The 13,425-nt window shown below is 42.2% G+C and overlaps 1 non-coding gene across 1 annotated transcript; it reads right to left on the reverse strand.

Annotated features, from left to right (window-relative positions):
• Window positions 1–6,071: 6,071 nt before the first annotated feature.
• On the reverse strand, window positions 6,072–6,178 carry LOC118491849. The gene has a single exon (XR_004892294.1). It is a non-coding gene; the product is annotated as a small nucleolar RNA R71 (small nucleolar RNA).
• Between the last annotated feature and the right edge of the window lie 7,247 nt (window positions 6,179–13,425).

The raw sequence follows: 13,425 nt of genomic DNA on the forward strand, positions 1-13,425 counted from the left end.
TTTGGTTATGACAATCTGATACCAGCGTACGCCGGTTCCACCGCGTACAACCCGTTTGAGCAGCCGACTCACACACACTACAACTATAATTATGATGCCGACCCATACGTGGTAGCGGCCAATTACAACGCCCTCCATCCCGACAGACCTTATGGAGATCCTTGGGGATTAGGATACGCAACTCATGGGTATCCAGCACCTCCTAGACCTCCGGTTCAGCAGCCGTCGCAGCAGCCACGTTTTTCCCCACCAGAACAGGAAGAAATCCTCCACCGTTTAAATCGTGTGGAACGAGACTTTGAGCAAGAACGTAAGAACAATCGTGGATTCCTTAAATGCCTTGCAAACCTGCTAAAAGGGAAGAAGAAACGAGATCATTAGTCTCTTTATGTACTATAGTATTTATTATTACAATCAAGTCCCTGCGAGGACATTTGTTTTGAGTAATTTAGTCCCTACGTGGACATTTATCGTGTTTAGTCCCTGCGTGGACAATTGCCTTTCAGTCCCTGCGTGGACTTATCTTTTTCCCTGTGCGGACACCTATCCTTGTATTTGGTCCCTGCGTGGACTAGTTTTTCTGTAAACCTCTGCGTAGGTATTTGTCTATTAAAAAGTCTCGTTTAGGGCAGTGTGTAAGCATTATTATGATTAATGGAATGTTAAGTTTATAAGTTTCATTTTTGTCATTTTAATACATTATTATATGAAATAAATCAAAAATCATTCCTTTTAAATTAATCTGCTTAAATAAAGAATCTTAATGGTGAAACCTAGCCTGGTATCATTATAAGACCCGGCCAAAATGGTAAGACCCGATTAAAAGGTTCAGATTCCTGTTAACCTCTGTAAACATGTTAACGTCCTTGGCAGATGTGATTCGTTAAAAATCGCACGCGTCATTCTTATATAAGAATCCTTCAGAGGATTCCAAGACCTAGGTTAATGATTTATAAATCATGGGTTAAACATCCATTAGTGATGAAGTGCCTACGGGCCATACTTATTGTCATATAAGACAAAAGGCAGTTGTGGTCTATGACTCCCTGTCAGAAAAGGTAAAAGGGCTACGGTTCAAACCTTCGTGCCTTGATTCTCTGTGATCCCGGCTTATATTATAAAAACGTCCTTGTGACTAGGCTTTCGTGCCGCTAACAATATTATTTGTAAATAGGATAAGTTATATTTAAATATTAAATAAAAATGAGTAACAAATTAACCAGATATGGTCTATGTTTACCATGGTTAATGAATTGACATAAAAGACAATTCCATAATAAACTCCTAAATAAAATTCTGTCATGTTCCTTGTAGCAGATCAAGATCTCGATGGCTGACCCAAGTGGAGTTAATAGTCAATCAAAGGAGGATGAAAATGATAACTCCCAAATTCATATAACGAGCGCTGAATTGAAAGCTTTGGTAAACAACGCTGTAAAGATGGCCTTAGATCGTCAATATGAAGAGTACAGCGAGTCTCGAAGCAGGACCTTATCTACACCACACTCAAAACCAAAAATCCATTCTAAATCTCACAGCAAACCACCCTCGACTCCATCTAAGCCTAAGAAGGACGACGATAGGCACTCATCCAATGAGAATAGTGTCCATCCCAAGGGATTAGTGTTCACTGATGCACCCCGCGCCAAGGGTTGCACGTATAAGTGCTTTGTCTCCTGCAAGCCCAGAGACTTTACTGGAGAAAAGGGCGCGGTGGATTGTATGACCTGGCTAGACGAAATGGACACTGTTGTGGACATCAGTGGTTGTGCTGAGAGAGGCATGGTGAAGTTTGTATCCCAGTCGTTCAAGGGTGAAGCCCTAGCGTGGTGGAGATCTCTGGTTCAAGCCTCTGGGAAGGCTGTTTTGTATAGCATGACATGGGAGGAATTTATTGCTCTCATCAAGGAAAACTAATGCCCTCAGCACGAGGTTGAGAAGATAGAGTCTGACTTCTTATCGTTGGCCATGAAGAACCTGGATTGCCAGGCTTATCTCACGACTTTCAACACTCTGTCGAGATTGGTTCCGTACCTTGTTACACCGGAACCCAAACGGATTGCGCGTTTCATTGGGGGTTTGGCCCTAGCGATAAAAGCTAGCGTGAAGGCTTCTAGGCCTGCTACCTTCAGATCCGTGGCAAATATATCTCTGTCTCTCACACTAAATGCAGTAAAACAGAGATCGTTGAGAAATGCTGATAGTGAGAAGAGGAAACGTGAAGATGATGATTCACGTAGATCTAACAAGAAGCATCGGGTAAATCGTGACCACAAGAAGGGGCAGAGAACAAGAAGAATGACCGACAATCGGGCGATAAGCCCTTGTGCAAGGTTTGTCAGAAGCACCATTTCGGAAGGTGCAGGTTTAAAAAGAAATCCCAGCCGAAGGCCTGTGGGATATGCAAGTCCTCTGAGCATACGACTCTTGAGTGCAAGAAACTCAAGGATGCAACTTGCTATAGTTGCAATGAGAAAGGACACATCAAGACTAACTGCCCGAAGATAGTAAAGAAGACTGATGAAGGGAAAAAGACCAATGCGAGGGTCTTTCAGATGAATGTTCAAGAGGCTATCCAGAACAACAACGTCATAACCGGTACGTTCCTTATCAATGATGTATTCGCAAGAGTGTTATTTGATTCTGGAGCAGATAAATCCTTTGTGGATTATAAGTTCTGCGAGTTATTAAAATTGCCTGTTAAAACCTTGAATGTGAAATATGAAGTAGAACTAGCTGATGGGACTATGGGGACAGTCTCAACCGTTTTAGATGAATGTGTTATATCCATTAGGAATCACTCATTTCCTTTATCCCTATTACCCTTTAAACTAGCTGGTTTCGATGTAGTGTTGGGTATGGATTGGTTATCGCAAAACCAAGCCCAAATCTTGTGCAACCAGAAACAAGTGGTAATCAAGACTCCGTCTGGAGAACCACTTACCATTCAGGGAGATACTCGGCACGGCTTGCCTGCACAAGTATCTATACTAAAGGCATCCAGATGTTTAAAGAAAGGATGTGTCATTTATATGGCACAAGTAACTATTGGTGAGGAGAGACCCAAGATTAAAGACATTCCAGTCATCTCCGATTATCCTGAAGTTTTCCCGGAAGAACTGCCTGGTTTGCCACCAGACAGGCAAGTGGAATTCAGTATCGACATCATTCCAGGAGCCGCGCCTATTGCGAGAGCACTGTATAGATTGGCACCCACGGAAATGAAAGAATTAAGGACGCAGCTAGATGATCTTCTAGCCAAGGGTTTTGTTAGACCAAGTTCATCTCCTTGGGGAGCACCAATCCTGTTCATCAAGAAGAAAGATGGTTCGATGCGTCTATGCATCGATTACCGTGAGCTGAATAAGGTTACAATCAAGAATAGGTATCCTTTGCCCCGGATCGACGATCTGTTTGATCAGTTGCAAGGAGCGAGCTACTTTTCTAAGATTGACCTAAGGTCAGGGTACCATCAATTGAAGGTCAATGATATGTGTAAAATGCAACATATAAATCACATCAATTAAGGCATAAAACTAACCCTTTTTAAGTACTAATGTTGGAAAAAGAGTGTTTTTGTCTTCCTTTTGTATTTTCAGGATGAAATGAGCTTAAATTCACAAAAGAAGCAAAAAGACAACTAATTCTAGCATAAATACAAGAAAAGGAATAAAAGTAGACTGCCCGGACCCTCAACGGCATCCTCCAAAGCAAAGAAGAGAAAGCAGAAGACTGAACACGCCCCGTGCTCAGCCAGCACGGGTCCGTGCCCAAGAAGCAGCATAAAAGACAAACTTATAGAAGCTTCCATTACCCACCACGGGGCCGTGTCCAGCGGGCACGTGGGTGTGGTGAAAGTACAGCAGGCGCATTAATTGTAATTGCGAATTACAATTAATGAAGAGAGAGAGTGTCAGACGGGCACGGGGGCGTGTCCAGCGGACACGGGGCCGTGCCCAGCCTTCTGTTCAGCCTATAAATAGGGGTGCTTGGTTTCATTCCATCTCATCCCTTGGCACACCACCTCTCTCACACTTCATCCACCACCCACCACCACCATAACACCATCATCCACCACCATCATCCATTATCCATCGTAGAGTGTGTGAGTCGTCTCGGGATCCAAGATTGATCGTAAGAGTTCTTGACAATCAAGGCCATGTTTGCCTAAGTCTCTTACATCACTTGGTGAAGACAAGTGTTTAGTATAATACTTTTTATTTTTAATCTTTTGCACTTTTTATTTGGTTTTGTATAAATGACTTTAATAACTAGTTACTTATGTTGAAGGTGATCTTTCCTTATCGTTTGTCCGTGGTGTCTTGGCATTATTTTACTGTCTATATAAAATAAAAAATTTTCACCATTCATATCTCCACGGTCTATATGGAGGTATGTTGGCTACCTGGTCGGGGGTTAAGGGAACGGTTTGGTAAGGGTCTTGCCCTTGTTCAGCGTTTAGAGGTCCTGCTTGGGACCTGGGTCAAATTTAGTAGGATCTCCTTCAATGCCCATAGGTATTGGATGGCGGGGATCCAAACTCTTTGACCCCCTCATAAGTTAACTACTATTAATACTATAACCCGGTTATTTAGGACTGTATCCCTACTGACTCAGACTACTTAGCCGAGGGTAACGTCACCGCCGAAAGCGGGGCCTACCACAATTTGCATTAATAACTTAATTCATTATCTTTCAATAATCCGACCCTTTAGGATTGTATCCTTGCTGACTCAAACTACTGGGTTGAGGGTAACGTCACCTTCAAAAGAGGGGCCTACTACAATAACTAAGATAATCTCTTAAACAAGTGCAAAAGTGCGAAAATAATCAAAGGTTATACTAATACACGCGTCGGATCCAAGTGATTCATCTTGTCTATCTGTTTTATTTTATTTTTATTTTTCAGCATTTAGTTAGTTTTTATTTTATTAGTTTAAAACATTTTTCTCACTTTTTGATTTGGTTAAACGTTGAGGATACACCGGTATTAAAAGCTCTTGTGTCCTTGGACGACCTCGGTATCTTACCAACACTATACTACGTCCACGATGGGTGCACTTGCCCATATGTGTGTTTAGTGTTAGTGAATATCGTGTTTTATAAATTTAAAACTTGGCTAAAGGTGTAAAAAGGGCTTAAAATATACATTAAATTACATACATACTGACACGCATCAAGTTTTTGGCGCCGCTGCCGGGGACACAAGGATTTTAAGAAAGTTAGGAATCAACGGCCTAATCATATTTTTGTTTTTCTTTTTATTTTTTTGGATTTTTCTTAGTTTTTCAGCTTCTGCAGAGCTCAGCACGGGCCGTGCCTGGTCGGACACGGGCTGTGCCCAGCATCATTACTGGCAGTTTTTAGTTTTCCAAGTTACAGAAGGCTGACCACGGGGCCGTGCCGGTGCAACACGGGGCCGTGTCCAACTTCCAGTAACTGGGGTCTGGAAAATATTAACTGAAACTCCGACCACGGGCCGTGTTCGCTGAACACGGGGCCGTGGTGAACCTTCTGACCAACATTCTTTTCCGTTTTTATTGCAGGACTTGGAACCCGACGCCAACCTCACGTAGTGTATGAGCTCCAGTTCCAATAAAGACATAAAAGAACCACTAGAAGAACCCGAACGCTTTCTCAGAAAAAGGTTAAAAGCCAAAAACCAAGAGAAGGTTTTGGGTGATCCACCTCCAATAGCGGGCCAACGTACCCTTATGGACTATCTACGACCCACCGTAGGTAATCTAGGTGCCGCTATCAATGCTCCGAATGTCGAAGCTAATAACTTCGAACTCCGGCCGCATTTGATACAAATGCTCCAAAACTCCGCAACCTTCCATGGGCTTGCGGACGAGGATCCCCATCTACATATCACTAATTTCTTGGAAATATGTGATATCTTTCGGATCAATGGAGCATCAAACGACGCCATCCGCCTCCCTATGTTTCCCTTGTCACTAAAAGACCGAGCGAAAGTTTGGCTCAACGCCCTCCCAGCTAGATCGGTAAACACCTGGGATGAACTAGCCCAAAAATTTCTATATAAGTATTTCCCTCCCGCTAAAACTGCTAAATTAATGACTGAAATTAATACATATTCACAAGAGGACGGGGAATCCTTATATGAAACTTGGGAAAGGTTCAAGGAGCTATTACGCAAGTGTCCACATCACGGCCTTGCAATATGGCAACAAGTATCCACTTTCTATAATGGATTGTTGCCACACACTAGGCAGACACTTGATTCTAGCTCCGGGGGACTTTTAGGTAATCGACGCCCACACGAAATATATAATCAAATTGAGGAAATTGCTCAAACCAATTTTCAATGGCACACCCCCGGGGGAATAAGTCTATCGCCCCGGCGCGCATAAGGTCGATGAAAGCACTTCTTTACAAGCCCAAATCGAGGCCCTTTCTTCAAAGATAAAAAAATTGGAAATGACAAAAACAGTCTCGGTTATGGCTTGTGAAGGGTGTGGTGGGTCACATGAAAATTGGAGTTGTATGAAAGAAACGGACGATCAACAAGAAATGGTAAACTACATTGATAATAGACCTAGGCCGTCGGGTCCCCCAACGGGAACTTACAACCAAGGATGGCGAAACCACCCAAACCTTGGTTGGAGGGAACCCGGCAATAGTAGTAACCAACAAACCCAACGAACAAACTTTCAACAACCAAGAAATGAGTCACAAAATTTCACTCAACAACAAAGTGGACGAGAAAGGCTCGAAGATACTGTATCTCGCCTCATCTCCGACACTGATAAGAAAAACTCGGAAAGATTTCTACAATTAGAATCAAATTTTAGAAATCAACAAGCTAGTATTTAAAACATAGAAAAACAATTAAATCAACTAGCTCAAAATTTTGCCGAGAGACCGCAAGGCGCATTACCTAGCAATACCGAAACAAACTCAAAAGCGCAAGTTCACCTCATCACACTACGAAACCGCACCGTAGGGCCTGCAGAAGTGCCACCGCCAACGGAAGAAACAGTACCCACACCTTTGCAGGAAAAGAACTCCCCTCCGTCACCAGAGCCTACCAAGGCTCCTCGAGTTCCATACCCCGGTAGGTTAATTCGTCAAAAGACCAATGAGCAATTCGCAAAGTTCGAAAGTCTGTTAAAACAATTGCATGTCAATATTCCTTTTATCGAAGTCCTAACCCAAATGCCCAAGTACTCTAAATTCATGAGGGACTTCCTTACGCATAAAAAGAAAATTGAAAATTTGCAATTAGTTAATTTAGGTGAAGAATGCTCTGCCCTCGTACTCAATAAACTTCCCCAAAAGAAAATCGATCCCGGAAGCTTCACGATTCCCTGCTCAACAGGGGAATCACCCGTTCGTAATGCTCTAGCCGACCTTGGGGCTAGCATTAACCTCATGCCCTCATCAATGTTCAAAAGACTCGGTTTGGGAACCACGAGCCCTACAAAAATGAGCATACAACTCGCTGATCGATCCGTCAAATTTCCACAAGGTGTCATCGAAAATGTCTTGGTGAAGGTAAGCAGATTCGTCTACCCTGCTGACTTTGTCATACTCGATATGGAGGAAGACACCGAGGTCCCCCTCATACTAGGGAGACCCTTCCTTGCCACCGCCCAAGCAGTGGTAGATATGAATGACGGAACACTCACCTTGAGGTATGGGGATGATGAAGTAAAGTTCGGAGTTGGGAAGAGAATAGAGGACGACGACCCGGTCAATTACATGAAGGTTATTGATTCAAGCTTGGATGCTGCTCTCAGACGGTGTAACATGGGACGCCAGGCATCCCACTCAGAAAACATATAACCTCGCATTGGGTCTAGCCAAGGACCCTTATAAACGTGGCGCACCACGGAGGCATTCCGCGGAACTATCCCTAACTTAGTTTAATCTTTTAGTTTAATTTGCAGGAATAAAACACACTCATGGTGGTAATGGATGAAAAAGGGAACGAGAAAAATGGTCCCATGCACAAAGAACAGAGCAACCCGACACAAATCTCCATCACAGAAGGCTCAACACGGGCCGTGCTCAACCAATACGGCCCCGTGCTGAGCCACCTGCAGAAAAACGCCCAGTTCAGGTAACTGGACACGGGCCGTGTTCAGCGGACACGCCCCCGTGTCCAGGCTTCTGTCTTATTTCTTTAATTTCTGTTACTGGCACCTGACCACGGGGTCGTGCCCGGTCACCACGGGGCCGCGTCCAGGCTGCCAGTAACATAAATCTTTGCTTTTTAAACCACTTTTACACATTCTAATCAACCGAAAATCTTATTTTTGGGACACATTGAGGACAATGTGTAATTTAAGTGTGGGGGGATGCTAAAACCTTGAATTTTGCAAGTCCTAATTACAAGCCTTACACAAAACTCTATTGGAACCGCTAAACATCCCAAATTTTTTTCAAAAACTTTTCGTTTTTTTACTTGTCTTGGTTTAATTTGGGAATAACAAGTTCTAAAAAGGTTATATTTTTACAAATTTACAACCGATAGCGTCGTGATAACAAAGAACCAACATAAGAAAATTACGAAACCGCATAACAAGTCTAGTTAAAATTCGATTATATATACTTGATCACATTAAAAACCCATTCCCACAAAAAGTGAGTTTTGAGCCTTTATTGAGAATACAAATATACATCTTAGACTAAATGCTCATTTTTCGTTTCTTGTGTGAATAGCCGCTTGGTTCTTACAACTCTAGAATTTGCCACGACGATACATTCCCGGTCCTTACCAACTTAAACCCAAGTAAGTAAGTGATGGAGGCATTAGGACTAACCATTTTTTTTTCTATACCATTATTTTTCATTTTTTTTACCACCTACCCAAAATCCCCCTAGATAGCCCCTTTGAGCCTAAACCTTTCATTTCATTACCCTAAAACCCTTTTTGCCCACCAAAAACCCTTTTTTATTTTTCACCCTTTATTTTAGTAACAAGCTCGGTTTTTCGCAAGCCCGCTATTTTATGTGACTGATCAAAATATATATATATATATATATATATATATATGATGAAGTTAAAAACAAACAAAAGCTATATAAAAGCTTGTTTGGAGAAATACTTCAAAATAAAGAGTCACTAAAAACAAGGCGTGTCACGAAAACCGACGCTTTTTACGATTTTCGCCCTTTTACTAACCACTAACCCAACCACCCACCTTTAACCCAAGCCTAACCCTTCACCCAAAAAGTCCTCTTGATATTTACAAAGGTAAAAAGTTAAAAAGGAGGAGGATTGATTGCTTGGCAAGCCTATGGAAGGCGTAAGTTCCATGCCGCTCTCGAGTGATTCACTAAAAATACACCTTCGGCCGAGTGTTGAGTGATCCCCCGTGAGGTATGTGAACTTGTATATAAATGGAATTTTAATAAGGCATGCTATGCCCGAATAAGTAATTTATCCTATGAAACGTTCTAAATAAATCGTAACGAATAGGATTGTAAATAAATAAAAATAAAACCTAAAAAGATCTTGGATTCCCGACACTCTATGACAAGCCAAAAACTTTCTCTTCTACCTATTCCATTTGGGAGTATAAGCCACATTTAAAGAGTTTTGCTTGAGGACAAGCAAAAGTTCAAGTGTGGGGGTATTTGATATGTGTAAAATGCAACATATAAATCACATCAATTAAGGCATAAAACTAACCCTTTTTAAGTACTAATGTTGGAAAAAGAGTGTTTTTGTCTTCCTTTTGTATTTTCAGGATGAAATGAGCTTAAATTCACAAAAGAAGCAAAAAGACAACTAATTCTAGCATAAATACAAGAAAAGGAATAAAAGTAGACTGCCCGGACCCTCAACGGCATCCTCCAAAGCAAAGAAGAGAAAGCAGAAGACTGAACACGCCCCGTGCTCAGCCAGCACGGGTCCGTGCCCAAGAAGCAGCATAAAAGACAAACTTATTGAAGCTTCCATTGCCCACCACGGGGCCGTGTCCAGCGGGCACGGGGGCGTGGTGAAAGTACAGCAGGCGCATTAATTGTAATTGCGAATTACAATTAATGAAGAGAGAGAGTGTCAGACGGGCACGGGGGCGTGTCCAGCGGACACGGGGCCATGCCCAGCCTTCTGTTCAGCCTATAAATAGGGGTGCTTGGTTTCATTCCATCTCATCCCTTGGCACACCACCTATCTCACACTTCATCCACCACCCACCACCACCATAACACCATCATCCACCACCATCATCCATTGTCCATCGTAGAGTGTGTGAGTCGTCTCGGGATCCAAGATTGATCATAAGAGTTCTTGACAATCAAGGCCATGTTTGCCTAAGTCTCTTACATCACTTGGTGAAGACAAGTGTTTAGTATAATACTTTTTATTTTTAATCTTTTGCACTTTTTATTTGGTTTTGTATAAATGACTTTAATAACTAGTTACTTATGTTGAAGGTGATCTTTCCTTATCGTTTGTCCGTGGTGTCTTGACATTATTTTACTGTCTATATAAAATAAAAGATTTTCACCATTCATATCTCCACGGTCTATATGGAGGTATGTTGGCTACCTGGTCGGGGGTTAAGGGAACGGTTTGGTAAGGGTCTTGCCCTTGTTCAGCGTTTAGAGGTCCTGCTTGGGACCTGGGTCAAATTTAGTAGGATCTCCTTCAATGCCCATAGGTATTGGATGGCGGGGATTCAAACTCTTTGACCCCCTCATAAGTTAACTACTATTAATACTATAACCCGGCTATTTAGGACTGTATCCCTACTGACTCAGACTACTTAGCCGAGGGTAACGTCACCGCCGAAAGCGGGGCCTACCACAATTTGCATTAATAACTTAATTCATTATCTTTCAATAATCCGACCCTTTAGGATTGTGTCCTTGCTGACTCAAACTACTGGGTTGAGGGTAACGTCACCTTCAAAAAAGGGGCCTACTACAATAACTAAGATAATCTCTTAAACAAGTGCAAAAGTGCGAAAATAATCAAAGGTTATACTAATACACGCGTCGGATCCAAGTGATTCATCTTGTCTATCTGTTTTATTTTATTTTTATTTTTCAGCATTTAGTTAGTTTTTATTTTATTAGTTTAAAACGTTTTTCTCACTTTTTGATTTGGTTAGACGTTGAGGATAAACCGGTATTAAAAGCTCTTGTGTCCTTGGACGACCTCGGTATCTTACCAACACTATACTACGTCCACGATGGGTGCACTTGCCCATATGTGTGTTTAGTGTTAGTGAATATCGTGTTTTATAAATTTAAAACTTGGCTAAAGGTGTAAAAAGGGCTTAAAAATATACATTAAATTATATACACACTGACATGCATCAGTCAAGGACGAGGATGTGCACAAGACTGCATTTAGGACTCGCTATGGTCACTTTGAGTTCCTAGTGATGCCTTTTGGGCTCACCAATGCACCTGCCGCATTCATGGATCTCATGAATCGCGTTTGTAAGCCTTATTTGGATAAATTTGTCATTGTCTTCATCGATGACATCCTCATCTATTCAAAAAGTCAAGCTGACCATGAGAAGCATCTCCGATGTATCCTCAAATTACTTCATTAAGAAAAGATTTATGCCAAGTTCTCCAAATGTGAATTTTGGCTACGAGAAGTCCAATTCCTTGGGCATGTAGTCAGTGAGCGTGGTATCCAGGTGGATCCCGCTAAAGTTGAAGCCATTATGAACTGGCAGGAGCCAAAGCCACCTACCTAGATTCGCAGTTTCCTAGGTCTAACAGGATACTACAGACGCTTCATCGAAAATTTCTCAAGAATTGATGCACCCCTAACTTCTTTAACTAGAAAGAGTATAAAGTTTAATTGGGGCCCTAAGCAGCAAGAAGCTTTTGATATCCTTAAACAAAAGCTGAGCAACGCTCCAGTGTTGACATTGTCGGAAGGAATAGAAGAATTTGTTGTGTATTGTGACGCATCACACACCGGAATGGGATGTGTGCTTATGCAGAGGGGCAAGGTGATTGCCTATGCTTCACGACAATTAAAAGTCCATGAAAAGAACTACACCACCCATGACTTGGAGTTGGGTGCCGTGGTATTTGCACTAAAGCTTTGGAGGCATTACCTTTATGGCATTAAATTTGTGATCTATTCTGATCACAAAAGCCTTCAGCATCTGTTCAATCAGAAAGATCTGAATATGAGGCAGCGACGTTGGATGGAAACTCTGGACGACTATGACTGTGAAATAAGATACCATCCAGGCAAAGCCAACGTAGTCGCAGATGCCTTGAGCAGAAAAGAAAGAGTGAAACCAATAAGGATCAATGCCAAGAGCATTGAAATCAAGAACAGTCTGAATGAGAGATTGTTAGCTGCGCATAAGGAAGCCGTGTCAGAAGCTAACTATCCAAACGAGAAGCTAGGAGTAACTGAAGAACAGTTATCCTATGGCAAAGATGGAATTCTGAGATTGAATGGAAGGATATGGGTTCCTGTTTATGGAGGTCTTCGTGACGTTATCCTTCAGGAAGTCCACAGTTCCCGATATTCCGTTCATCCTGGAGCGGATAAAATGTATCGGGACTTAAAGGCAAATTTCTGGTGGATAGGCTTGAAGAAGTCTATAGCCACCTATGTAGCGAAATGTTTGACTTGTGCGCAAGTAAAAACTGAACATCAAAAGCCGTCAGGCTTGCTACAACAGCCTGAACTTCCCGAGTGGAAATGGGAAATGGTGACGATGGATTTCATCACCAAATTACCAAAGATAAAGAAGGGAAACGATACAATATGAGTAATAGTTGATAGACTGACTAAGTCAGCACATTTCCTACCTATAAAGGAGACTCACATCTCCGATATATTAGCCCAGTTGTTTGTAGACAAGATTTTAGCCCTTCATGGCGTGCCTGTGTCTATCATCTCTGATAGAGATACCAGATACACGTCACACTTTTGGAAAAGTTTTCAACAATCGTTGGGCACACGTTTGAATTTCAGTACGGCTTACCACCCTCAGACAGATGGACAGAGCGAGCGTACAATCCAAACGTTGGAAGACATGCTCCGTGCATGTGCGATCGACTTAGGTGGTAACTGGGATAACCACCTACCATTGGTCGAATTCTCCTATAACAACAGCTACCATACGAGCATTAAGGCTGCACCTTTTGAAGCCCTATATGGTAGAAAATGTAGAACGCCCGTCTGTTGGGCAGAAGTTGGAGATGTCCAAATGACAGGACCTGATATAATATTTGAAACAACGGACAAGATTGTCCAAATTCGCGATCGATTGAAAACTGCCCGAGACAGGCAGAAGAGCTACGCAGATTGGAAGCGTAAGCCTTTCAATTTCGAAGTAGGCGACAAAGTATTGCTTAAGGTATCACCCTGGAAGGGGGTGATGCGATTCGGTAAGAAAGGCAAGTTAAGCCCAAGATATATTGGACCCTTCGAAGTAATCGAACGTGTCGGATCGGTTGCCT

This window comes from Helianthus annuus, chromosome 4 (assembly GCF_002127325.2).
Source record: "Helianthus annuus cultivar XRQ/B chromosome 4, HanXRQr2.0-SUNRISE, whole genome shotgun sequence".
NCBI lineage: Eukaryota > Viridiplantae > Streptophyta > Magnoliopsida > Asterales > Asteraceae > Helianthus > Helianthus annuus.